This window comes from Bidens hawaiensis, unplaced genomic scaffold, assembly GCF_021521415.1.
Source record: "Bidens hawaiensis isolate Kalapana, Puna unplaced genomic scaffold, B.hawaiensis_p1.1 tig00005823_1, whole genome shotgun sequence".
NCBI classification, from domain to species: Eukaryota; Viridiplantae; Streptophyta; class Magnoliopsida; order Asterales; family Asteraceae; genus Bidens; species Bidens hawaiensis.
In genome coordinates this window covers 1,349,947-1,377,936 of record NW_027491384.1, presented here as the reverse complement: position 1 = coordinate 1,377,936, position 27,990 = coordinate 1,349,947, and the positions used below count along the sequence as shown (strand labels likewise).

Genomic DNA, 27,990 nt, shown 5'->3' with positions numbered 1-27,990 from the left:
TCAATGCCGGTATAGACCTCTCAACGCTACGTCGTCGTTTCAACTAAAAGCTGAATTTGAACACGAAATCAGTTCCGAAACCGCTAAGGTCCGTTTTTACCCGTTCGCTTTGAAATCATTTTAAGTTAAATTGATCATCTGGTTACTGAAATCATCATCTGTATATGCAATGTCGCTCCATTAACATAACCAACCGTCTGACGGTTTGGTTTTATGTTTTTGTAAAACCCAACTTTTGGTTAGGTTTTGGACTAAAACCGAATCGACCTTATAGATTTTTATTTTTAGATTTTAAGTAATTCATAATTGTTTATTATATTTTCTAACACAAATTTTTTAGTATAATAATCATTTAAGTAATATCTAACAAAAATAAAAATAAAAAATTGGCTCAAATTCATTATCTTTGGCAAACTTTTTTTCAATCAAAAGTTTTCGAGCTTAAATGGCGAAACTAAACTGTATACAAACCAAAAACCGAAGCCAAACGGTTTCTAAATACTCAAAAAATGACATTTCATTTTGGGTTTGGTTTTAGCACGAACCGAGCCAAAAAGACAATGCACACTCTCCAAACACAACAAAGTTTTGGTTTTTGGTTCGGTTGTGTAATAATAAAAGATATTAATGATTTTTATTACTTTTAATTTTTTTACCTTTTTCATCAAGATATAAATTGTGTAATAAACTATGATTATGATGATAGGAATTATTGATAAGGTAACTCTTTTTTATCATGCATTAAATGATCAAAAAGACGAAATTACAGTAAACATCTATTATATTAATCCAATTTTAATACCATTAATTGTAACATTACTAGTGTATATCCGAGCATTCAGACAGATGGATAATTAATTTTTATTCCAAAATATATTACACTAGTTAACAAATCTGATGAAATAGATGTTTAATTTAACTTTTTTATGCTAGTACAGGACAGGTATCATTGAAGATGGTGTTATTAAGGAGGAGGTTGAGTTGCTGTACATGGAACAGAGGAATCAGTAACAGCATGGACTTTGATCAACCACATGACCGTACTATTTCTTCCTTTGTTTTATCCTAGTGTTATAATATTGTTAATTAGACAATCATGTTATTAAGTTTTTAATCAATTTATACCATGATAAAACATTATCATAAGATGTTAGATAATAATCTAACTATTAAGATGATTTATGTTAGATAATATAGATTCGAGTATGATATAAATAACATATAGATAATATTTATCAGATAATAACTATGTTTTCATTTTTCAATACTGTTACAATAAAGGCTTTTGTAGTTATTCTAACTAGAAAAATGTTTAAATTGAGTAACTTAAATGGAACAATTTTATAGGTTAGTAGTTTTTTTTGTCAAGTTAAAATCTTAGTAACGATTATAAATGTTTAAAATTGTTTCACGTTTTTTCACAAAATTATAAAAATGTTACAACAGTATGTTAATACCGTAACTTGTTCGATGCTTTATAGTTTGAAAACAATTTGAATATCTTTAAATAACATCTTCCCAATAACATAACTGATATAAAATACATGTTCGCTTTTTTTTTGCAAATAAAGTAGACTTTTTTTTACTTATTTTCTTGAAAATGTTGGTTTTAAAAAGGCTGTATATGTGATACTTGATAGGATAGGCCTTTTTCAAAAAATCAAATTTAAAATAATGCACCTGGAACATACAAGTATATTATTTAAAGGTTGTTAAATTGGAGTTGGGCCCAAGGATTCTCTTGCTAGAGTATAAAATACAAAATAGAATAGTAAACCCCACAGAAAAAGTTATAACTTTTGGATGAAAAATCCATAATTAAAAGTGATAGTGATAGTGATAGGTCATAACTCCCAATTGCAGAATCCACGCAAATTGGCAGGATTATTATTGTTTATGAATTTAAATTTGACTGAGAGAAATGTGGCACATAATTGTCTTATGGTATTATATTGTGTGACATGGTACTACCAAAACGTCCCAACTAATGCCATAAATGCTTGTGGGGACATAAAAGTTATATTTACCTCTTTTTTTTCTTTAACAGCTATATTTAGCTTGTATGAGAATGTATTTTACATCTTTTTATTAAATGCATGTCGTTAGATTGTTATAGATGGGAAGTTGTAGAATAAATAGAAAGGGAATTTGTAGTTGAGCTAAGAGTTAATGCTTGCTTTAACATTTTGTATGACTATGTCTTGCACCATGCTTGTATCTAGGGATGAAAATGAGCCGATCCAAACATAACCTTTAAGCAAAGCCCTGGCTCAGCGAATGAGAAAATATTCAAACTCGGCCCGTGTATTATTTATTGGTTTTTTAATTACATATATGATGTATGAACTATCCTTTGTCACCAAATTTTAATCATATTTAATTTTTTTAAACATATTTGTTATATAATATTATATATGTATAATATATATCATTTAGTTTTTATTTCTTCATAATTATATGTATTGATATATTTTGTTTATGTGATATATATTTGTTATATTAGGTCAATATATTATTATATTTATACAAATAATGGACTCATTTAGGCTCATCATCCTAACCAAGCTCAATATATGAAAAAAAAAGGTTTATTTTTGGGCCTGGGCTTGAGCTTGGGCTCATATAAGCTTGTCTCGATTTGAGCTTTTATCGAACGATCTCAAATAGTTTACAAGCGGCTCATATAATCATCCAGTAAGTATACTGTTTATAAATTAGTCAACTATGAGTAAATAACCAACTTAAGTAATTATTAGTCGGATATTAAATTTTGCGATTAAAACTATTAATGTTTTGGTTCTAGAACAGCTCATACCAAAGATTTTGAAGGTTAATATTACAGCATGTGGGAATATTTTGACTGTCATTTAAACAACAAAATAGTCAGAAGCAAATAATTGTTCATCCTCCTCCCCATCAGTAATGCAGTTATGCAGATCCAAGAGTATAACAGACATGATGCATTAAATACCATATAAAATAAATTTATACTCACACAGATCTCCAACCACTCCAGATCCAACAACTTTTAAGAGACATAATATAAAAAGATTTAGTTATCAATAAATAGACGGTTAAGAAGTAGAATTTTATAGAGCAAACATGATTTCCAGCATCAAAATGCTTAAATTCAATATAGGATTACTATATCTATATCATGTTGCATGAATCTTAATAAAATAGCTGTGTTGAAATGCACATGGCTGCAGGAACTTTTTATACAAAAAATAGTTGTGAATACAACCAACAATCATTACTCATTCATCAAGAAATGAACTCAGTTGGGTGATTTTTGTTTACTTATGTTGCCACTTGGGTCTACTCAATTTATAAGTCAATCGGCGTGTACTCAAATTTTACAACGGGTCAAAATTGGTACTTTTACAAAACTTGCAGACTTAAAACGTGTTAAAATAGGTCATCACTACTTGCCAACAATGTCAGCCACCACCACCGCCATCATCAACTTCACCACCATGACGCCAAGTGCACAACCGCCACTGCCACCTCCACCTCTTCCAACTTCACCACTAGCCACCATAATATAAGATAGCCCGTGAACCCAATTTTTTATTCTCTCACTAAAACGGATAATTTCAGCCGAGCCCCATTTTGGTCAAAACTCGTTTGACCCAAAACCAAATTGACTTTTTTTTATAAAGGAACGTTTGACCCGTTATGAATGAAAAAATTATGTTTAGTATATGAATGATTTAATGAATGCAAAAATTATTATAAAAAAAACCGTTATCTGACCTACCTGCTTTGTCAGCCCAGTCTTAGTTCATATCACTTGAAATGAAACCATAAAACTTATATGAACCGTTCGAGACATAATTAAATCAACCAGCTAATCAATTAAACATTTGTACATGTTTACACCATGAAGTATATAAATTATTTACCCTCACCAGATTATAAGCAAATTTTAAATATTCATCTATATGAGAATTGATTATGTGCTAGTATTGTTTTTACCAACATATGTATTATTATAACTAAAAATTTGTTATATTATTCAATGTTTAGGAATTATGACATACAACGGGCTCGAGAGCTGCATTCTAAATGCAAACTCTTACGAGGATGAAAGTGTCGCAAGTAAAGAACACGGATGTCTAACCGACTCACCCTCCAGCAGTTGCTGTTCTAGTAATTTTCCATCTGGATCATCAGTTTCTCAATGGAGTATGATGAAAAGGGACGAACACGGTTTGGATGAATGGGACAACTCAGAGGGCCCAAAACAGTGCATTACCAAAGAGAATTCTTCATATGCAGTTAAATACTCAGATGTTGAGGATTTGAAGGAAAAATTTGCAAAGCTTTTGTTGGGTGAAGATGCTACTGGAGGGCGTAATGGAATCTCCCCTGCTTTGGCTTTGTCTAATGCCATAACAAACCTAGCCGGTATATTATCTCATATTGCATTTTAAATCATGATAATTACTATAAATACCATAAAACCAACGTACTTTTTTTTTCACGACTAAGTTTATGAACATAATGTGATATAATAAAGTCCCTAAACCTGCCCAAATTACATGAGAAAGATTATCAATCCAGTTTTGGCTTATTAAGGTCTTTAAAATTGTATATAACACACAGATTTTTAAAAAGAATTAAAATAATGACTCGTTATCCCTCAAAACGTAAAATTTGATAACGTGAGATTTTTTACATACCATCTTATTTGGTTCAAATTAAGTGGTAATAAGCCCTTATTTTTGAAAATCTTGACAAGTAGGGGTTTTTTTTCATGCATTATTGACAAGTTTATGATATAATATTTGGTAGAGTTACTTACACGGATGGTCCTTGTGTATACACATAATCATATCACATAATTACTTGGCTGGGCTTGTTTACACTCATAATCATATCATATAATCGCTTTCAAAATGCACACGCACTTATAAAAACTCTTTTGATGGACAGGAACCGTTTTTGGAGAGTTATGGAAACTCGAGCCTCTACCGGAGGGGAAAAAGAACAAGTGGAGGCGAGAGATAGACTGGTTGCTTTCTCCAACTAACTATATGGTTCAGTTAATACCCGCCAAGCAATGTGGGCCCGACGGCAGGACACTAGAGGCATCTTTTCCGTTCCTTTCACAAAAATTTCTCAATACTTCCCTTCTCTGTTCACATATGAACTTATAAAACCTTTATCTCATTTCACAGATAATGACACCAAAAGCCCGTGTAGATGTTCATTTGAACCTCCCAGCATTACAGAAGTTAGACTCCATGCTTCTTGTAGGTTATCTCTTCACTTTCAATAATATTAACAAAACAAAATGCCAATGTTTATCTAAAGTTATAATGCATAACCACACTAATAGGAAATATTGGATTCAATGACCGAGACGGAATTTTGGTACGAGGAAGGTGGGAGCCGAGCAGAAGGAAGAGACGGAAACCTGAAGCAAAGTAAAAGATGGTGGCTTCCAACCCCACAAGTGCCTGTGGGTGGGCTTTCAGACAGTGAAAGGAAGAAATTGGTTAATAAGGCTAAAGTGGTTATTCAAATCTTCAAGGCTGCTAAATCGATTAATGAAGCTATCTTGCTTGAAATGCCAATACCCAAGATCATTAGTGATGCACTTCCCAAGGTAAGGCATCATTTTAGTTTGGTTTTGTTATTTTAATCGTTTGAGATAATCATCATCATCGTACTCAGTATATCCCACCAATAGCAAAGCTATGGTAGGGTCTGAGGAGGGTAAGATGTAGACAGCCTTACCTCTACCCTGTAGGAATAGAGAGGTTGTTTCCGGTGAGACCCCCAGCTCGATGGTAGTTTTGCATCAAGCCTTGGACATAAGGCACATAACACTCAACCATTGGGACACCGGCCGATTGGTGCATGTACCCTTGTCTTTCGGCTATCAACGCTACCACATGATGCCTGATTAACCTTCCGCCACTTTTAACGTTATTTTCACGAGATTAGTAAAATAACGTCAAAATTAGTGCAATTTCACTTTAGCCCACCTGAGGGTTAATCGTTTGAGATAATATATAATTCAAATTGACCCATTTATGAGGAACGGGCTGAATAAATGTTGTAGAGTAATCATGGCAAAATGGATGGCCTGGGTAATGGGTTCTGACTAGGGCTGTTAAAAAAGCTCATGGCTCGCTCGGAAAAAAGCTCGTTTGTAAACGAGCCGAGCCCGGGCCAGGGTTGACGTAGCTAGCTCGTTTAAATTAAATCCAAAATTTTAATATGTAATAATTATAATAATATTAATAGTAAAAATAATAACAACATATAAATTATTGAAAAAAAACAAAACTAACATGTATACTATTTTGAATCTGCCTCTCGATCTAAAAAACAACAAAATAATACTATAATGTTATAAATTCTCTATTTTGTTAATTTTGCATTGTGTATATGCTAATCTTTTTTGTTTTTCTCTGTCTTTCATATATCAAATTATCAAATATGTGCAAAAATAAATATATTTAACGAGCCGGCTAGACGAGTCACAAGCTGGCTCGGGCTTTTTATGTGAGCTCAAGCTCGAATTTTAAGCTTAGAACAAATGAGCTGAGCCGAGCTGGCTCATTTAACTTCGAGCCCAAAGCCCAACCTGGCCTGGCTCGACTTTTAAGCTCATTAGAACAAATGAGCCAAGCCGATTCATTTAACTTTGAGCCTGAACCTGCCTTGCTCGGCTTGGCTTGTTTACCTATTTCTGACCAAAATGAGTATGGGTCAAACCGGGCCATTTTAAAGAAGTATCAATTCGGTTAACGTGAAAGCGAGTGGGTTCCAACCAAAATGGGTTCGCCCCTTTCTTTTCCCTTTTGGCCCATTGGGTCGCCCCTGCATAAATCATAATAGTAGCAACAAAGAAAGAACAATGTCAATGAAATACTTTGTTACATACCCTAGAATTTATAAAGATGAACTAACGTTACTTTGCATTTGTCTGTCTTTCACTTCTACAGTCTGTAAAAGCAAGCCTTGGCGAGGATCTTTATAAGATACTAAACCAAGTTTCCACGGCTTCCAGCATGCTCGGCTCACTGAGTTTAAAATCTGAAAACAACGCTCTAGATGTCATTAACAGGTTGGAAGCTGCAATACATGTATGGAAAGACAAGATAGAAGAACATGACAGTGGTAAATCTCCATCAAGAACATCATGGTCATTCAGAGATAACGTCTCTGAACTTGACAAAACCGTGTTGCTAATAAACCGAGCTGAAAATCTTTCACGGGAAATCAAGATCAGATATCCGAACCTCCCTCAAAAGTTTCTTGATGCCATGAAAATCCAATATGGCAAGGTGAGTAAAAACATATTACTAATATTTAATAGTATTAACATAGAAGACGAGAAATGAGCTACTTAATCTTTGATAATTTCAGGATGTTGCTCATGCCATCATAGAAGCTTATTCTCGTGCTCTTACAAATTTGGCATTCAGCATATTAACAAGAATCGGGGACGTATCTCAAGAAGATGTTATAAGCGATCCCGATTCACCAATGGCAAAAAAAAGCTTTCTTGGTGTCACTATATCTGGTTTAAATTTGAAGACAAGGTGCACACTAATTGATAAAATGGATAGTATAGAGGAGAAGTTGAGTTTATCAAAAACAGAAGAGGGTTCTGAAACAGCATTTTCAGGTGACGAATCAAACAGAAGATCGGTGAAAGCGACACCTAGTTCAAGCTCTGGTTGCTGTCTTGGCAAAGAGTCATGTTTTTCGTCCCCTACAGACACCCCTTGATCTTGTTAACATATGGTAAAATCAGTTGTAAATGATGATTTATGGTGTTTAGTTAAAGGGTTCAGTTAAGTTTGGGTCGATTAGAAAAACCTGAACGCTTGGATGTGTAACTAAGTGATATAGTTGTGACAATTTCGACCCTGTAAAATATCTATGTAGTTTTTTTTTTTTTAGTTTTGTCGGTTTTGGTTACGCATTAAAGAAGGAAACACGAAGGTACAACACAATTAATGCACCAATAAAAGATTTCTAAGGAGGGCCAAAAGATGTTGGGGTCTAAATGTGTATTATCAGACCTATAGTACAAAGAATATTTCATAATAGATCATCCAATGTTTAAACTAATGTGAAATCTCCTAAATGATCATATAACCAATTTGACCGTGTCTATTTGAACTGTTTTCATATGAGCTGGCCGGATAATGAACCATAACGAATTTTCAAATTTTATTCATTTTTTCTGTTATAAAATTCAATATATTACTAATATTACGAATACAAAACCAAAAGTAAAGTATTTGAATACTTTGTTTTAAAATTGTTATAACCTATTACTTAACCAATTTTAAAACCGATTCAACCAATTTGATCAGTCCGACTAGAAATCCAGCAAGGCTTCCGGTTCAACTACCAGTCTAGCATAAAACATTGCTTACAACTTTAAAATTTGAACCTATATGTTCAAACACGAGAAGTTTAACATTTTGAACATATACAAGACGATCTTCATTAACGACAGGTGATGTGAGGTATCCCAAGTCTACCTAAGGACATGCCAAACACATCTTAAGATCCTTTGTTTTTATTTGCCGCCTTCTAGCCATCTCATCGGAACAAATTTGTTTGAATGAAACAACCAAACATATATTAGTTTTGTGTTTAAATTTAAATATGACTAAAGAATGTTCAAATAAGCTATAATCATGGAAGCAAAAATCATATTATTATATTATCTCAAAATTTTAAACTGAATCCATACTATGTTTATAAACCGGGAAGTAGAATTTAATTTATAAATTCTGTATTTATGGCATTTGAGTGCTGCTAAGCGTACCCACCTTACACCATTTTTACTAAATATATACCCCCCTTAACTTATTTGATAAATTACTATTACCTCTTAACATTATTTATATACATATTAGTCCCTACAACATTTTTTTCACTTAATAATTTCCATTACATATATCAAATTAAAAACTATGAAGTATTACTATTAATTTATTTTTTTAGTATTAATATTGTAAATATTTATAATATCTTTTTTTTATTTTAACAATATATATATTTATAATATCCTTATTTTTACCTCTTTATCTTTTACAAAATAAACCCGAAACTCGAAAACCTAAAACCCTAAACCCAAACCCTAAACCCGAACCTTAAACCCGAAGACCTAAACCCGAAACCCGAAACCCGAACCCGAAATCCGAAACTCGAAATCATAAAAACAAAACGCAACTTGTAAAAATAATAATATGAAATCCTTATTTTTGTGCTAATTTGGTAATTATATGATTTCAAGGGGTAATATGAAAGTTGATTTTTCCAAAGAGGTATGACAAGCAACCAGGGGGGGTACGTTTAGTCTGACCCTTTGAAATGGTCTCTTAAAATTATATTCAAAACTAATGTTGAAATTAAAAATATTTAATAAGTCTAGAAATATAATAACTATTCCTAAATATATATAAAAATCAAATATTACTAGCATTGAAATAATCCAACTAACATCAAAATTTTAAAATCATCCAACTAAAAATAAATCTAATTATAACCAGTTGTGTACAATAATAATTCTATCCTGCAATCTAATAAATAAAAAAAAGTAAAAATACAGGTTCATACAAATAGAAAAAACCAAAAAAATGACCCCAAAAAAATTGTCCCATAGTCAGGGATTTTGTCTCTCATTTTTTTCTATTTACAACTTTGTTTCCCTCTTCTTGGATCATTACTGCTCTGTAAAAAACAAACATAACAGTGTAACACCACTGCTCTGTAAAAGAATGCAAATATGATATTCATGCATAACTTTAAATATAAAAACAAAATCCTATGGTCTCTATTTCACAATCTGATCTGCTAATCATTATTGCATATTATGTGAAAGAAATGTTTCCAAATAATATATGGACCAACAGTTGGTTGAAGTTACCCAAACTGTAATTACATACAACATAAAATCTGAGAGACACAGAACTTTTTGGCACCAACCAGACAGGAGATTCCACAACGAAACATACAAAGCTTAAATACACTCTATTCAGGAGAAAAACTACTATAACATGTATCATTAGAAAGCTTGTTTTCAAAATTACAATCTTATCCCATTTGGCGAGTCAATGCTCGTTAGAGAAATGTTCTTAAACCAGGTTTTTACAAGTGCAAGCCTTTCTAATCCTTCATGTCAAAGATAACACAACTTTTTTCTTGACTGTTCAACCCCTGGAACTTGATAGTTGTTTGTACACAATAACACTTACAATCAAAGTTCAATGCAGTATCTCATCATAAAAACAATAAAGGTTTCCATTTGCAGCTTTGTATACAATAAAACTATTCAAGTATGCAGTTTCATCACTACCTACACCTACTTGTAATGTTTATGCTCAAGGAGGAAGCTTGTATTGTGGCCCAAGGTTGCTCAGTAGTGTAAACTTATGCGTGTATCTAGAGGTGGACAACAAAACCGGTTCCTACCCGTTTTTCGTAGGAACAGGTTCGGTTCCGTTTCAACCCGACGATCCGGGACCGGTTTGACATTTTTGGAGGTGGACCGGGTAGGAACCGGAACCGAACCGGAACCGGTTCTGGAACCGGTTCGACCGGAACCGGTTCTAGCCGTTGGAGTAGTTCTAGCCGTTGGGAAACGGTTTTATGGCCGTTTTTTGACCGTTGGGGTCAAAAATGGCCGTTTTTTTGGCTCCCCAAACACCCCACTACTAGTATAAATAGGTATTTGGTGTAATGGGTTCATCACAACACTCAAAACGCAAACCCGAACGCAAAAAAATACAAAAAACGCTATTACAACGTTCTGAGTTCTCTAATCTCTTGTTTTCTCTTCTTCTATATTCATATTTGTTGTTATGGCTGCCTCACAATCATCGGTTGGTCAAGGTTCCACCGCCGGACCAAGTTTCGTTCGTATTGTACCTCATAATCGTAATCAAGAGATTTGGTGCAATTGGGATTTGGTTGAATTGAGTGACCATTCATTGAAGGCTCGGTGCAAGTTTTGTGGGATTTATTTAAACCCACTTTCGAATTCAAATTTGAAGAAACACATCGAAAGACCGTATTGCAGGGCGTTGAAACAGAACGTCGAGTCGCAACAAACGCAAATGGATAGTGAAGGCGGAATATTTACATACCAAATTGATCGAGTTCAAGATCGTATGGCGAAGTTTGTGATTCAAGAAGCTTTGCCGTTTAGCCACTTCGACAACCCTCGCTTAACCGCCATGATTCGAGATACGCTTCAACCACAATACACTCACGTAAGTCGTCATACTCTTAAACGTTATTGTTTAAAATTGTGGAAGAAGGCCAAAGAGGTACTAATTGCATATTTTGAAAATATAAATACGGGAATAAACTTAACTAGTGATGTTTGGTCGGCTCCACATGGTCTACCCGAATCTTATCTTTGTGTCACCGCTCATTAGGTAGACCCGTCATCGTGGGAAATGATGAAACGCACCATTGCTTTTGAACTCTTTGAGTATCCACATACGGGAGATAATTTGTTTGAAATTTTAGATTATGTTATAAAACCTTATAAACTAGAAAATAAAATATTTTCAATTGCATTTGATAACGCGTCGAATAATACATCGGCGGTTGATAAATTAAAATTAAAATATACGCCGATTTGCAATGGTGTATTTTTTCACTCAAGGTGTGTTGCACATATCATTAATTTAATCGTGCAAGACGGACTTGCTTCGGATGAGGTTACATCGGTTATAAACGATTTTAGAGTAATGCTACATGAAGTTTTTAAGAAAAGTAAAAAAAGACAAATGGATTATAGAAAATTTTGTAAAGATACGGGAAGAAAAGCTTTGGGAGCTAATTGGGATGTACCTCGTCGATGGAATTCCACTTGCATAATGTTTCAAAGTGCTTTGAAACAAAGAGAAACTTTACAAATGTTTCATTCTAGTCTTGCCGAGAATGATTTGGCAATCCTCTTTTCAAATGAGAAATGGGAAATTATCAATGACTTATCGACTTTTCTTGAAGTTTTTAAAACATCAACTACGAAACTATCGGGAACGTATTATCCGACAAGTCCCTTGGTTCTTTCGGAGTTATTTTTAATCGTTAACAATCTTAAAGAATTTGAAAATAAAAGTCCAATGTTTTCAAACATCATATTACCAATGAAGTTTAAATTAAAAAAATACTTTCTTGAATTGCCACCGATTTTTACTTGCGCCGCCGCTTTAAACCCAATGTTAAATGTTACGGGGGTTGAATGCGTGATAGACGAAATTTTTTCAGCCTTAGATATGCATGAAGTTGACCCAAACTTTTCAACAGAGGCACAAAATGATTTTAACTTGAATTTTAAATTTATGTATGACTTTTATATAAATAAATATGGGTCAAACATACACATGCCTATGCCCCGGGGGTCTTCATCAAGTTCAAGTGCTACTAGAGTACGAGACCCCATGATTAGCCTTATGAACACCGTTCGCAACGTAACGGCTAAAAAACAAAGGGGTAACACCCCTTCAAGCGAACTAGGAAGGTATAGTGCATATGATTTCTCTACCGGTTTATCCGAAGAGGAATATGGCACTTTTGATGTTTTGGCTTGGTGGAAGGTAAAGGAAACCGAGTTTCCGATTCTTGCCACCATGGCCCGTGATTTACTAACCGCCCAAGCTTCTACGGTAGCTTCGGAATCTGCTTTTTCTCTTAGTGGCAGGGTAATATCGGTGAGAAGAACAAGACTGAATTCGGAGTCGGTGGAGATGTGCATTTGCTTGAAGGATCACTTGGACTCAATCGATCGTGTTCAACACGTAACCACTCTGGAAGACGAAACACCACTTGATGTTCGAGTGCACGACGAACAAGAAGGCGTTTCTACAAGTAATTCTGATGAATAAGTCGCCACTCAATAATTACGACGAACAAGAAGGCTTTTCTAGAAATAATATGTCACAACTTTATATTTATAAGTTTAATGTTTTGTTAGTTTGTTTTTGAATATTTTAAAACATGTAACCTTTTTTTTTTGAACTTCTTAAAGTAAATAAAATGAATTTTATGTTAATTGTTTTTTTTATTTAACATGTTATACAAATACGAATCGTATAACACCGCTCTTGATTATAATTCAGCATTTGACTTGCGTAAGCCAAAAGACTATAATACATAGCAAACTCAACAAATGTAACACGATACAGATTTAAGTTCACCATTACACGATACACGATACAGACTAATCAATTCAAACACGCTGACACTCATAGCATTAAGTTCAATATGTTGTTTACCATTTCTCTGTGGGTAAACAACAAAAGTGTGACACCCGGTAATTTCCCAATCCTATAAACTATGTAATCAACCTAATAATTAGGTGATTGTAAATATTAAGCGCGCCATGTTAGAATCAGCGCGGGCATTTGTTATATGCGCCGTGCGCGAGCGCGCCATGTTAGAATCAGCGCGGGCATTTGTTATATGCGCCGTGCGCGAGCGCGCCATGTTAGTCAGCGCGGGCATGTTATGTGCGCCCTGCGCGAGCGCACCATGTTAAGAACCTGCGTGGGCATATGTTATATGCGCCATGCGCGAGAGTATTGGTTTTATGTATCCATAACTGAATGTTGTCTATTGGGTTGACCGTCTCGCATGATGCTAAGGCGGGTGCATCCCAAATCGTTTATGCGCGTGCGGAAGGGGAACTAACCTCCCCGCATGGCGGGAACATTGAGAGTTAGTTTGTCTGAAGCTCCAAGATGGAATTTACTTCAACATAACTGATCACTATGTTGAAATACCAAGACCACCTGGAGAATCTGCAAATGAGACTCAATGTCCCTGACTGCGAGAAGGTTACGTACCTACCCGCAGCAAAGAAATGTCCTTCACGCAGAAAGCTATGCGCACAAAGTGATACGCACAGAACACTTAGCCTAATCCCCATCTATAAGGGAATTACTCCCGCCCAAAAGGAAACAGTAGCGTGTTTCAGAGATTTTCCACTTTTTACTGTACATTGACAAAAGTACCTGAAAAAGCATACTGTAACATGAAAAGTCAACTGTCAGCCACCCTACTCCCACCAACCACAGACCTGCATGTCCTGTCCAAATCAAATCAAAATCTTTTATCCACTACTCCACTTTTAAACAAATAATAATAATTTCCATACTTTATCATCATTACACCTAGATATGAAAAGATTACAATCCCCTAAAGCAAGGGATTGTGTTCCCTTGAGTTTGCCTATAAATATGTAACCTAAATTATCACCCAAAACACACTTCAAACTTCTCTCTTAAGAACTGCAAACTTGCACTAATCATCTCCCAAGCATCCGTTGTTTTCATTTCCGATCCTGTTACTAGGTAAGCCGAGATTATAACCTTGAGATCTACTTTCCAACCCTTATATTCTCCTATTTCTTGATCTTAATATATATACTTCTTGTTATTTAATCATATTCTAGACCTTCAATTCCGAGGCCAACACCAAGAAAACCCGAATCTCGATTAATCCCTTAACAAGAACCACAGGTGAGTCTCACAGCCCCTATTTTCACTGCTTTCATTATTTTTAAACTGTTTTCGGGGCGAGGGACACGTACTTAAACTATGTTTTATCATGATACTCATACAAGCAATGCAAGCAATTATGTGTTTAAATAATGTTTCATTATGGTGTATTTACGAGCAATGCAAACGGTTATCTATGGTTTACTATGTATGTGAGCCAGAATTCGAGTAAGTGATCACTTTACCATTGGAACTCTAAGGGTAGGGACTGCTGGTTTGATCCACCCACTCGTAGGGGTCGCACCTCTTTGCATGGACGAGTGCCTAGTATGGTCATGGGGCAGTACTATGGGTTTGAGCCCGCTCGTAGGGGTCGCGCCTCTTTGCATGGACGAGCGCCTTGTTTTCCGGCACAACGTCCGCGCGTAACCCGCGGGACGGTATTATTGATTAGCTCGTAGGGGCAACGCCTCTTTGCATAGACGAGCACGGTTTTTCAGAAATGTCCACGCGTAACCCGCGGGACGGCATTACATTATTTAGCTCGTAGTGGCAGCGCCACTTTGCATGGACGAGCACGTTTTCCAGAAACGTTCGCGCGTAACCCGCGGGACGGTATTACTTATTTCGCTCATAGTGGCAGCGCCACTTACACAGACGAGCACGGTTCCCAGTAATGTTCGCGCGTAGCCCGCGGAACGATTTTTATCAGAAATATGTGTCAGATCTATGTTTTCATACGGATTATCAAGCATATGTTTAGACATGAAATCAGAAATGTGTTTCAATATGATTTTTATCAAGACTATGATGCAATACGATTTATCAAGTTACTAAAACTTGTGAACTCACTCAGTTTATACTGATTCAAATGTTTTACGTGTCTTTCAGGAGATAACTAGGTAGCGCATGGAGTCACACTTAGAGCACCTCACGTTGAACATCTAAAACTAGCTTTTTGGAAGATTTTTGTTCTATCCCTTCTATGCGCATGGTTGTTCCCGCCGCGCAAGGGGATATGGCGTGGAAATCTTCAACAGTTTTTATACTTGGATGTTTTTATGTAATTTTTAAACAATGTAATGTATTTGTATTAAACATTTCATGCGCAATGAAAATCTTACTTTGAATGTTTGCAATGGCCCGTGCTTAATTATCAATCCCCACTCGCGCGCCCGGCTGTTTCCGCCGTTCAGGGCCGGGTGTGACAGATTGGTATCAGAGCACTGGTTATAGCGAACTAGGAAAAGAAGTTTTAACCTAGACTATAACCGTCGGGGAATCGCATGAAGTATTTTTTTCAAAGAAAATATTTTCAAAAGAAACTATACACACACTTAGGAACACGGGTCACACAGTGTCTAGTGAATAAAGATAAGAACATTATGTGCTCTGAGTACATGCGCTAAGTTTGATATTTTTTCACTCTTTTAAAGCGAGAATGCCTCCAACTAGAGCCAAGGGAATTACCATGACACCCGAGGAACTCGCAGAAATAATCGCGCAAGCGATCGCAACACATGATGCCAGCAAGGCCGAATCTAGTCAGGGTCGTCAGGAGAACGAGACCGCAGAACCCGAATCAGGAGCTTTGGACAAAGGATGCTCCTACAAGACATTTATGGCCTGTAAGCCTTGGCCATTCAAGGGTACCGAAGGGGCCATTGGGCTCTACAACTGGATTGACAAAATGGAGACAGTTCTCTCCATTAGCGGATGTAGTGAGAACCAGAAGGTCCTTTACGCGACCTGTATGTTCCAAGAAGCAGCTTCGTCTTGGTGGAAGCTTCAAGTGAAGACCTTGGGGCGAGAAGTTACTCTTCACAAGACCTGGGAGGAACTGAAGGAAATGTTGATGAGAAAGTTCTGCTCTCGCGCAGAAATTCAGAGTCTGCAACAGGAATTCTGGAACCACACCATGGTAGGAACGGATATCGACGCCTACAACAACCGGTTCAACGAGCTTTGCCAGTTGGTGCCAGACATGGCAAACACGGAGGAAAAGAAGATCGAGAGGTATATCTTTGGGTTACCTCCTGTTGTTAGGGTTCCGCTCAACGCCGCAGCGCCTCCAACCTTTGATGAGGCGGTAGCGCGGGCCATCACCCTTACAAGGGATACGGTCCGTGCGGGTATGTTGACTACGCGCGGAATCGAGCAGCGAACCTCTGATCCCAAGAGGAAGTGGAACTCTAACCACCGAGGGTCCGACTCCAAGCAGCCACCGTTCAAGAAGCAAGAAAGCGCAAGGACTTACGCGATTCAGGCCGCGGAGCCACCGCAAAAAGGATACAGCGGGCCTCGCCCATGGTGCAGCAAATGCAAGTATCACCACGAGGGTGAATGCGCAAGAATCGAATGCGCCAAATGTGGCAGACCAGGGCACAAGACGATGAATTGCCGTATCAGAGAAGCTGGAGCGAGCGACAACTGCTACGCATGCGGGAAGCCAGGGCATTTTAGTCGGGATTGCCCGCAAAAGGGAAACCAAGCTCGCGGGAGAGCTTTTGTGATCGGCGCAGGCGAAGCTAAAGAAGAGCCGAATGTGGTAACCGGTACGTTTTTGCTTAACGGCCATTTTGCATCTGTCTTATTTGATACTGGCGCTGACTTAAGTTTTATATCCGCCGAGTTTAAAGACTCCCTAGGCCTAGCAACCAGTAGGCTAGACACACCTTATACTATAGAACTAGCCAATGGTAGGCAGTTATGCGCGAACGAAAGAACTGAACAATGTGTAATAGTCATGGGAGGTCACGGGTTCAATATTAACTTGTTGCCAATAGACTTGGGAAGTTTTGACATTGTGATAGGTATGGATTGGTTAGTCGAGAACCACGCGGAAGTTATTTGCCATGAGAAGCAGGTTCGGATCCCACTGCTGAACGGAGAAATCTTGGTGATTCAAGGGGAAAGAAGGGGAATTGCGACGAAACTGATTTCGTGCCTAAAGGCGCGCAAGTGCCTAAGGAAAGGGTGCTACGCCTTCCTTGCGCATGTAGTAGAGAAGAAAGGAGATGAGCGAATAATTGAAGACTTACCAGTAGTGCGCGAATTTCCAGAAGTTTTTCCTGAAGATTTGCCCGGATTACCGTCGCCGCGACAAGTCGAATTTCGTATTGATTTAGTCCCAGGAGCTGCGCCAGTAGCTCGAGCGCCTTATCGACTAGCTCCATCTGAGATGCAAGAGCTATCCAATCAGTTACAGGAACTATTGGATAAGGGTTTCATACGCCCAAGCTTTTCACCTTGGGGAGCTCCAGTACTGTTTGTTAAGAAGAAGGATGGTTCGTTCAGAATGTGTATTGACTTCAGGGAGCTGAATAAGCTGACAGTCAAGAATCGGTACCCCTTACCAAGGATTGACGACTTATTTGACCAGTTGCAGGGATCCAGTTATTATTCGAAGGTAGACCTACGGTCAGGATACCACCAACTTAGGGTCCATGAGGAAGATGTGCCGAAAACAGCCTTCCGAACTAGATACGGCCATTATGAGTTCTTAGTGATGCCTTTCGGGCTAACTAATGCGCCGGCTGTATTCATGGATCTGATGAACCGCGTGTGCAAACCATACTTGGATAAATTTGTAATTGTATTTATAGATGATATTCTGATTTACTCTCGGACCAAGGCCGAGCATGAGCAATACCTGAGATTGATTTTGGAATTGTTGAGGAAAGAAAAGTTGTATGCGAAGTTTTCAAAGTGTGAGTTTTGGCTTAGAGAAGTTCACTTTCTCGGTCACGTTGTAAACGAGAAAGGAATACACGTTGATCCTTCCAAGGTCAAGGCCATCGAAAACTGGGAAGCGCCAAAAACCCCAACTGAGGTGAGGCAATTCCTAGGACTAGCTGGCTACTATCGACGCTTCATTGAGAACTTCTCCAAGATAGCTCTACCTCTGACCGCGCTAACTCAGAAAGACAAGAAGTTTGTTTGGGGCGAAAATCAGGAAGCGGCATTTCAAATGTTGAAACAGAAGTTATGTAGTGCGCCAATTTTGTCTCTGCCCGAGGGGACGGATGACATCGTCGTTTACTGCAACGCTTCACATCAGGGACTCGGATGTGTCCTTATGCAGCGAGACAAAGTCATAGCGTATGCCTCGCGCCAACTCAAGACCAATGAAAAGAACTACACAACGCGTGATCTGGAACTTGGAGCGGTTGTCTTCGCGCTAAAGATTTGGCGCCATTACCTCTATGGTACAAAGTGTATAATCTTTACGGATCACAAGAGCCTTCAACATATATTTGATCAAAAGGATCTAAACATGAGGCAACGAAGATGGGTTGAATTGTTGAATGATTATGATTGTGAAATAAAGTATCACCCTGGAAAGGCGAATGTGGTAGCAGACGCGCTAAGTAGGAAGGAGCGAATAAAAACGCTACGAGTCAAGGCTCTAAGGTTGACCATTCGCGCAGATCTCTCTACCCGCATCCGAGACGCTCAACAAGAAGCCTTGAAACCAGAGTTTGTTAAAAACGAATCCCTTGGGGGTATGATTAAGAGCTTGGAACTTAAAGAGAACGGCAATCTATATTTCGCTAACCGCATATGGGTCCCTCTCAAGGGAGGATTGCGCGAGCAAGTATTAAACGAAGCTCACAAGACGCGGTATTCCGTACATCCTGGCGCAGACAAGATGTACCAAGATGTTAAAGCGCTGTATTGATGGCCCAATCTGAAGGGCGCCATCGCGATGTATGTCAGTAAGTGCCTGACGTGTTCGAAGGTAAAGGCTGAATACCAGAAACCATCAGGGTTGCTTCAACAGCCAGAAATTCCCATGTGGAAGTGGGAACAAATCTCTATGGATTTCATTACCAAACTGCCAAGGACACCTGGGGGTTACGACACGATCTGGGTTATTGTAGATCGGCTAACTAAGTCAGCGCACTTCCTGCCGATCAAGGAAACCGATAAGATGGAAAAGTTAGCCCGATTGTATATTCGAGAAGTAGTTTCAAAACATGGAGTCCCAGTGTCCATCATTTCTGATAGAGATAGTCGGTTCACCTCAAGGTTTTGGAGATCGTTACAAGGGGCTTTAGGTACTCGTCTTGACATGAGTACAGCTTATCATCCCCAAACGGATGGACAAAGCGAGCGAACAATCCAGACATTGGAAGATATGCTGCGCGCGTGCGCAATCGATTTCGGAGGTAGCTGGAATACTCATCTCCCATTGGTTGAATTTTCATACAACAACAGTTATCACACAAGCATCAAGGCTGCGCCGTTTGAAGCTTTGTATGGGCGCAAGTGTAGATCCCCACTGTGCTGGGCTGAAGTGGGTGACAAACAAATGACTGGTCCAGAATTGATCCAAGAAACAACAGACAAGATTTTTCAGATACGGGATCGCCTTAAGACAGCGCGTGACAGACAGAAGAGCCACGCAGATGTGCGAAGGAAACCGTTGGAGTTTCAAGTAGGGGATAGAGTACTTTTGAAAGTCTCTCCATGGAAAGGAGTCCCCCGTTTCGGCAAGCGAGGAAAGTTGAATCCACGCTATATTGGACCATTTGAGATCCTGGGAAGGATCGGTCCGGTTGCTTATAAACTCCGTTTACCCGCCGAACTCAGTGGAGTTCATGATACGTTTCATGTGTCCAACCTCAAAAAGTGTTTATCTGACGAAACGTTGATTTTACCGTTGGAAGAGATTCACATCGACAAACAACTGCACTTCGTAGAAGAACCTATAGCAGTGACCGATTGGAAAGAACAAAAGTTACGCAGAAGCAAAATCAAGTTAGTAAAGGTTCAATGGAACTCAAGGCGTGGGCCTGAATTCACTTGGGAAAGAGAAGATCAAATGTGCCAGAAGTACCCACACCTCTTTCAGAGCATGGCTTCTGCCAGCGACGTCTCCTAAATTTCGGGACGAAATTCTCTTAACAGGGGGAGAATGTGACACCCGGTAATTTCCCAATCCTATAAACTATGTAATCAACCTAATAATTAGGTGATTGTAAATATTAAGCGCGCCATGTTAGAATCAGCGCGGGCATTTGTTATATGCGCCGTGCGCGAGCGCGCCATGTTAGAATCAGCGCGGGCATTTGTTATATGCGCCGTGCGCGAGCGCGCCATGTTAGTCAGCGCGGGCATGTTATGTGCGCCCTGCGCGAGCGCACCATGTTAAGAACCTGCGTGGGCATATGTTATATGCGCCATGCGCGAGAGTATTGGTTTTATGTATCCATAACTTAATGTTGTCTATTGGGTTGACCGTCTCGCATGATGCTAAGGCGGGTGCATCCCAAATCTTTTATGCGCGTGCGGAAGGGGAACTAACCTCCCCGCATGGCGGGAACATTGAGAGTTAGTTTGTCTGAAGCTCCAAGATGGAATTGACTTCAACATAACTGATCACTATGTTGAAATACCAAGACCACCTGGAGAATCTACAAATGAGACTCAATGTCCCTGACTGCGAGAAGGTTACGTACCTACCCGCAGCAAAGAAAATGTCCTTCACGCAGAAAGCTATGCGCACAAAGTGATACGCACAGAACACTTAGCCTAATCCCCATCTATAAGGGAATTACTCCCGCCCAAAAGGAAACAGTAGCGTGTTTCAGAGATTTTCCACTTTTTACTGTACATTGACAAAAGTACCTGAAAAAGCATACTGTAACATGAAAAGTCAACTGTCAGCCACCCTACTCCCACCAACCACAGACCTGCATGTCCTGTCCAAATCAAATCAAAATCTTTTATCCACTACTCCACTTTTAAACAAATAATAATAATTTCCATACTTTATCATCATTACACCTAGATATGAAAAGATTACAATCCCCTAAAGCAAGGGATTGTGTTCCCTTGAGTTTGCCTATAAATATGTAACCTAAATTATCACCCAAAACACACTTCAAACTTCTCTCTTAAGAACTGCAAACTTGCACTAATCATCTCCCAAGCATCCGTTGTTTTCATTTCCGATCCTGTTACTAGGTAAGCCGAGATTATAACCTTGAGATCTACTTTCCAACCCTTATATTCTCCTATTTCTTGATCTTAATATATATACTTCTTGTTATTTAATCATATTCTAGACCTTCAATTCCGAGGCCAACACCAAGAAAACCCGAATCTCGATTAATCCCTTAACAAGAACCACAGGTGAGTCTCACAGCCCCTATTTTCACTGCTTTCACTATTTTTAAACTGTTTTAGGGGCGAGGGACACGTACTTAAACTATGTTTTATCATGATACTCATACAAGCAATGCAAGCAATTATGTGTTTAAATAATGTTTCATTATGGTGTATTTACGAGCAATGCAAACGGTTATCTATGGTTTACTATGTATGTGCGCCAGAATTCGAGTAAGTGATCACTTTACCATTGGAACTCTAAGGGTAGGGACTGCTGGTTTGATCCACCCACTCGTAGGGGTCGCACCTCTTTGCATGGACGAGTGCCTAGTATGGTCATGGGGCAGTACTATGGGTTTGAGCCCGCTCGTAGGGGTCGCGCCTCTTTGCATGGACGAGCGCCTTGTTTTCCGGCACAACGTCCGCGCGTAACCCGCGGGACGGTATTATTGATTAGCTCGTAGGGGCAACGCCTCTTTGCATAGACGAGCACGGTTTTTCAGAAATGTCCACGCGTAACCCGCGGGACGGCATTACATTATTTAGCTCGTAGTGGCAGCGCCACTTTGCATGGACGAGCACGTTTTCCAGAAACGTTCGCGCGTAACCCGCGGGACGGTATTACTTATTTCGCTCATAGTGGCAGCGCCACTTACACAGACGAGCACGGTTCCCAGTGATGTTCGCGCGTAGCCCGCGGAACGATTTTTATCAGAAATATGTGTCAGATCTATGTTTTCATACGGATTATCAAGCATATGTTTAGACATGAAATCAGAAATGTGTTTCAATATGATTTTTATCAAGACTATGATGCAATACGATTTATCAAGTTACTAAAACTTGTGAACTCACTCAGTTTATACTGATTCAAATGTTTTACGTGTCTTTCAGGAGATAACTAGGTAGCGCATGGAGTCACACTTAGAGCACCTCACGTTGAACATCTAAAACTAGCTTTTTGGAAGATTTTTGTTCTATCCCTTCTATGCGCATGGTTGTTCCCGCCGCGCAAGGGGATATGGCGTGGAAATCTTCAACAGTTTTTATACTTGGATGTTTTTATGTAATTTTTAAACAATGTAATGTATTTGTATTAAACATTTCATGCGCAATGAAAATCTTACTTTGAATGTTTGCAATGGCCCGTGCTTAATTATCAATCCCCACTCGCGCGCGCCCGGCTGTTTCCGCCGTTCAGGGCCGGGTGTGACAAAAAGTAGCATGAGCCTCTTCAGAAATCAGAAGAACACAAATCATCACCTACACAAGCAGCGGAAACGAAAAACGAAAAAAAATAATATTTTACACTGTAACCGGTTGGAACCGGTTACAGTGTAAGAACCGGTTTATGAACCGGTCAGAACCGGTTCCACCGGTTCCGGGTCCGAGGGTTGGGGAACCGGTTCGGTTCCCTAACCGGTTCGACCATGGAACCGGTTTAAACAGTGATGTTGACTAATGGAACCGGTTCTGAACCGGTTCCGGTTCCTTTGACCAACCCGATTTGATCACCTATACGTGTATCGTCCCAAAAATTTTATATGTAATGTAAATTTACCCGTTTTCGTCTGAAAATTTTGACCCTATAAAATATCTATGTAGTTTTTTTTTTTTTAGTTTTGTCGGTTTTGGTTACGCATTAAAGAAGGAAACACAAAGGTACAACACAATTAATGCACCAATAAAAGATTTCTAAGGAGGGCCAAAAGATGTTGGGGTCTAAATGTGTATTATCAGACCTATAGTACAAAGAATATTTCATAATAGATCATCCAATGTTTAAACTAATGTGAAATCTCCTAAATGATCATATAACCAATTTGACCGTGTCTATTTGAACTGTTTTCATATGAGCTGGCCGGATAATGAACCATAACGAATTTTCAAATTTTATTCATTTTTTCTGTTATAAAATTCAATATATTACTAATATTACGAATACAAAACCAAAAGTAAAGTATTTGAATACTTTGTTTTAAAATTGTTATAACCTATTACTTAACCAATTTTAAAACCGATTCAACCAATTTGATCAGTCCGACTAGAAATCCAGCAAGGCTTCCGGTTCAACTACCAGTCTAGCATAAAACATTGCTTACAACTTTAAAATTTGAACCTATATGTTCAAACACGAGAAGTTTAACATTTTGAACATATACAAGACGATCTTCATTAACGACAGGTGATGTGAGGTATCCCAAGTCTACCTAAGGACATGCCAAACACATCTTAAGATCCTTTGTTTTTATTTGCCGCCTTCTAGCCATCTCATCGGAACAAATTTGTTTGAATGAAACAACCAAACATATATTAGTTTTGTGTTTAAATTTAAATATGACTAAAGAATGTTCAAATAAGCTATAATCATGGAAGCAAAAATCATATCATTATATTATCTCAAAATTTTAAACTGAATCCATACTATGTTTATAAACCGGGAAGTAGAATTTAATTTATAAATTCTGTATTTATGGCATTTGAGTGCTGCTAAGCGTACCCACCTTACACCATTTTTACTAAATATATACCCCCCTTAACTTATTTGATAAATTACTATTACCTCTTAACATTATTTATATACATATTAGTCCCTACAACATTTTTTTCACTTAATAATTTCCATTACATATATCAAATTAAAAACTATGAAGTATTACTATTAATTTATTTTTTTAGTATTAATATTGTAAATATTTATAATATCTTTTTTTTATTTTAACAATATATATATTTATAATATCCTTATTTTTACCTCTTTATCTTTTACAAAATAAACCCGAAACTCGAAAACCTAAAACCCTAAACCCAAACCCTAAACCCGAACCTTAAACCCGAAGACCTAAACCCGAAACCCGAAACCCGAACCCGAAATCCGAAACTCGAAATCATAAAAACAAAACGCAACTTGTAAAAATAATAATATGAAATCCTTATTTTTGTGCTAATTTGGTAATTATATGATTTCAAGGGGTAATATGAAAGTTGATTTTTCCAAAGAGGTATGACAAGCAACCAGGGGGGGTACGTTTAGTCTGACCCTTTGAAATGGTCTCTTAAAATTATATTCAAAACTAATGTTGAAATTAAAAATATTTAATAAGTCTAGAAATATAATAACTATTCCTAAATATATATAAAAATCAAATATTACTAGCATTGAAATAATCCAACTAACATCAAAATTTTAAAATCATCCAACTAAAAATAAATCTAATTATAACCAGTTGTGTACAATAATAATTCTATCCTGCAATCTAATAAATAAAAAAAAGTAAAAATACAGGTTCATACAAATAGAAAAAACCAAAAAAATGACCCCAAAAAAATTGTCCCATAGTCAGGGATTTTGTCTCTCATTTTTTTCTATTTACAACTTTGTTTCCCTCTTCTTGGATCATTACTGCTCTGTAAAAAACAAACATAACAGTGTAACACCACTGCTCTGTAAAAGAATGCAAATATGATATTCATGCATAACTTTAAATATAAAAACAAAATCCTATGGTCTCTATTTCACAATCTGATCTGCTAATCATTATTGCATATTATGTGAAAGAAATGTTTCCAAATAATATATGGACCAACAGTTGGTTGAAGTTACCCAAACTGTAATTACATACAACATAAAATCTGAGAGACACAGAACTTTTTGGCACCAACCAGACAGGAGATTCCACAACGAAACATACAAAGCTTAAATACACTCTATTCAGGAGAAAAACTACTATAACATGTATCATTAGAAAGCTTGTTTTCAAAATTACAATCTTATCCCATTTGGCGAGTCAATGCTCGTTAGAGAAATGTTCTTAAACCAGGTTTTTACAAGTGCAAGACTTTCTAATCCTTCATGTCAAAGATAACACAACTTTTTTCTTGACTGTTCAACCCCTGGAACTTGATAGTTGTTTGTACACAATAACACTTACAATCAAAGTTCAATGCAGTATCTCATCATAAAAACAATAAAGGTTTCCATTTGCAGCTTTGTATACAATAAAACTATTCAAGTATGCAGTTTCATCACTACCTACACCTACTTGTAATGTTTATGCTCAAGGAGGAAGCTTGTATTGTGGCCCAAGGTTGCTCAGTAGTGTAAACTTATGCGTGTATCTAGAGGTGGACAACAAAACCGGTTCCTACCCGTTTTTCGTAGGAACAGGTTCGGTTCCGTTTCAACCCGACGATCCGGGACCGGTTTGACATTTTTGGAGGTGGACCGGGTAGGAACCGGAACCGAACCGGAACCGGTTCTGGAACCGGTTCGACCGGAACCGGTTCTAGCCGTTGGAGTAGTTCTAGCCGTTGGGAAACGGTTTTATGGCCGTTTTTTGACCGTTGGGGTCAAAAATGGCCGTTTTTTGGCTCCCCAAACACCCCACTACTAGTATAAATAGGTATTTGGTGTAATGGGTTCATCACAACACTCAAAACGCAAACCCGAACGCAAAAAAATACAAAAAACGCTATTACAACGTTCTGAGTTCTCTAATCTCTTGTTTTCTCTTCTTCTATATTCATATTTGTTGTTATGGCTGCCTCACAATCATCGGTTGGTCAAGGTTCCACCGCCGGACCAAGTTTCGTTCGTATTGTACCTCATAATCGTAATCAAGAGATTTGGTGCAATTGGGATTTGGTTGAATTGAGTGACCATTCATTGAAGGCTCGGTGCAAGTTTTGTGGGATTTATTTAAACCCACTTTCGAATTCAAATTTGAAGAAACACATCGAAAGACCGTATTGCAGGGCGTTGAAACAGAACGTCGAGTCGCAACAAACGCAAATGGATAGTGAAGGCGGAATATTTACATACCAAATTGATCGAGTTCAAGATCGTATGGCGAAGTTTGTGATTCAAGAAGCTTTGCCGTTTAGCCACTTCGACAACCCTCGCTTAACCGCCATGATTCGAGATACGCTTCAACCACAATACACTCACGTAAGTCGTCATACTCTTAAACGTTATTGTTTAAAATTGTGGAAGAAGGCCAAAGAGGTACTAATTGCATATTTTGAAAATATAAATACGGGAATAAACTTAACTAGTGATGTTTGGTCGGCTCCACATGGTCTACCCGAATCTTATCTTTGTGTCACCGCTCATTGGGTAGACCCGTCATCGTGGGAAATGATGAAACGCACCATTGCTTTCGAACTCTTTGAGTATCCACATACGGGAGATAATTTGTTTTAAATTTTAGATTATGTTATAAAAGCTTATAAACTAGAAAATAAAATATTTTCAATTGCATTTGATAACGCGTCGAATAATACATCGGCGGTTGATAAATTAAAATTAAAATATACGCCGATTTGCAATGGTGTATTTTTTCACTCAAGGTGTGTTGCACATATCATTAATTTAATCGTGCAAGACGGACTTGCTTCGGATGAGGTTACATCGGTTATAAACGATTTTAGAGTAATGCTACATGAAGTTTTTAAGAAAAGTAAAAAAAGACAAATGGATTATAGAAAATTTTGTAAAGATACGGGAAGAAAAGCTTTGGGAGCTAATTGGGATGTACCTCGTCGATGGAATTCCACTTGCATAATGTTTCAAAGTGCTTTGAAACAAAGAGAAACTTTACAAATGTTTCATTCTAGTCTTGCCGAGAATGATTTGGCAATCCCCTTTTCAAATGAGAAATGGGAAATTATCAATGACTTATCGACTTTTCTTGAAGTTTTTAAAACATCAACTACGAAACTATCGGGAACGTATTATCCGACAAGTCCCTTGGTTCTTTCGGAGTTATTTTTAATCGTTAACAATCTTAAAGAATTTGAAAATAAAAGTCCAATGTTTTCAAACATCATATTACCAATGAAGTTTAAATTAAAAAAATACTTTCTTGAATTGCCACCGATTTTTACTTGCGCCGCCGCTTTAAACCCAATGTTAAATGTTACGGGGGTTGAATGTGTGATAGACGAAATTTTTTCAGCCTTAGATATGCATGAAGTTGACCCAAACTTTTCAACGGAGGCACAAAATGATTTTAACTTGAATTTTAAATTTATGTATGACTTTTATATAAATAAATATGGGTCAAACATACACATGCCTATGCCCCGGGGGTCTTCATCAAGTTCAAGTGCTACTAGAGTACGAGACCCCATGATTAGCCTTATGAACACCGTTCGCAACGTAACGGCTAAAAAACAAAGGGGTAACACCCCTTCAAGCGAACTAGGAAGGTATAGTGCATATGATTTCTCTACCGGTTTATCCGAAGAGGAATATGGCACTTTTGATGTTTTGGCTTGGTGGAAGGTAAAGGAAACCGAGTTTCCGATTCTTGCCACCATGGCCCGTGATTTACTAACCGCCCAAGCTTCTACGGTAGCTTCGGAATCTGCTTTTTCT

The 27,990-nt window shown here is 37.8% G+C and overlaps 1 pseudogene across 1 annotated transcript; it reads left to right on the top strand.

The window, feature by feature from the left end:
* Positions 1 to 909: 909 nt before the first annotated feature.
* Positions 910 to 7,923, top strand: LOC143630797 (rop guanine nucleotide exchange factor 14-like; annotated as a pseudogene). Its single transcript, XR_013153241.1, has 7 exons — positions 910 to 1,040; positions 4,030 to 4,410; positions 4,939 to 5,093; positions 5,184 to 5,258; positions 5,345 to 5,614; positions 6,963 to 7,304; positions 7,387 to 7,923. The product of XR_013153241.1 is annotated as a rop guanine nucleotide exchange factor 14-like (transcript).
* The last annotated feature ends 20,067 nt before the right edge of the window (positions 7,924 to 27,990 follow it).